Source organism: Alligator sinensis, unplaced genomic scaffold (assembly GCF_000455745.1).
Source record: "Alligator sinensis unplaced genomic scaffold, ASM45574v1 scaffold402_1, whole genome shotgun sequence".
NCBI classification, from domain to species: domain Eukaryota; kingdom Metazoa; phylum Chordata; order Crocodylia; family Alligatoridae; genus Alligator; species Alligator sinensis.
The window spans coordinates 1,680,949-1,681,813 of NW_005842089.1; positions in this window are offsets into that span (position 1 = coordinate 1,680,949).

The following is an 865-nucleotide window of genomic DNA, read 5'->3' on the forward strand; positions in this document are numbered from 1 at the left end:
ATGTTCATAGTCGCCCTGTGGCCCTGTAAAACATGCAGCTTGGTAAAGTCCTTTCAGAGCCCGAGAAGAAAGAGGCTATGGAAAGGCACAGTGTCAACGTGCATCACAGCATGAGCTCCTCCGCGGTGGCTGGCAGGGCCTCAGCCCTCCGAACAGGATGTTTATTCATCCAGAGCACTGGTGTTTTGGCCGAGTCCCTCAGCATCCCAGATGCAGGTTTCCCTTGTTCCCGCATCTGCTCTCTGTTTGACACCAAGTGCCGCCGGGTCCCGAACCTGGCACTGATCCGTGAGCTGGTGTCCATCAGATTCATAGATGCTGGGGTCGGAAGAGACCTCAGTAGATCGAGTCTGACCCTCTGCCCTGGGCAGGAAAGAGTGCTGGGGTTAAATGACCCCAGCCAGGTGCATGTCCAGCCTCCTCTTGGAGACCCCCAAGGTAGGGGACAGCACCACCTCCCTTGGAGCCCATTCCAGACTCTGGCCACCCTTACCGTGAAGACGTTCTTGCTGATGTTGAACCTAAATCAGATAACAGCGATGGGATTCTCCCGGCACACCCACGAGCTAGAAGCCAGATGACTCCCTGGTCAAAGGCTGTGGGTGTGGGATTGCTTCTCACCCATTTCTGATGACCAGGCTGGTATTAGGGGAGCTTGTGCTTTCGTTCCACCCACAGGCACGGTTTAGGAGACCTTTCTGTTTCTGAAAGGCCTGAGGATGCCCATATGTCTTTGCTTCTCTTCTGCCATCATCTTTGGGACACTGTGATATGGGCTTGGTCCCTCTCCACCTAGTCTTCACTCATGTTCCCTACTACGGTAATGCCACACTTCATGGGATGACAGAAAGGGATTAATTAGGCG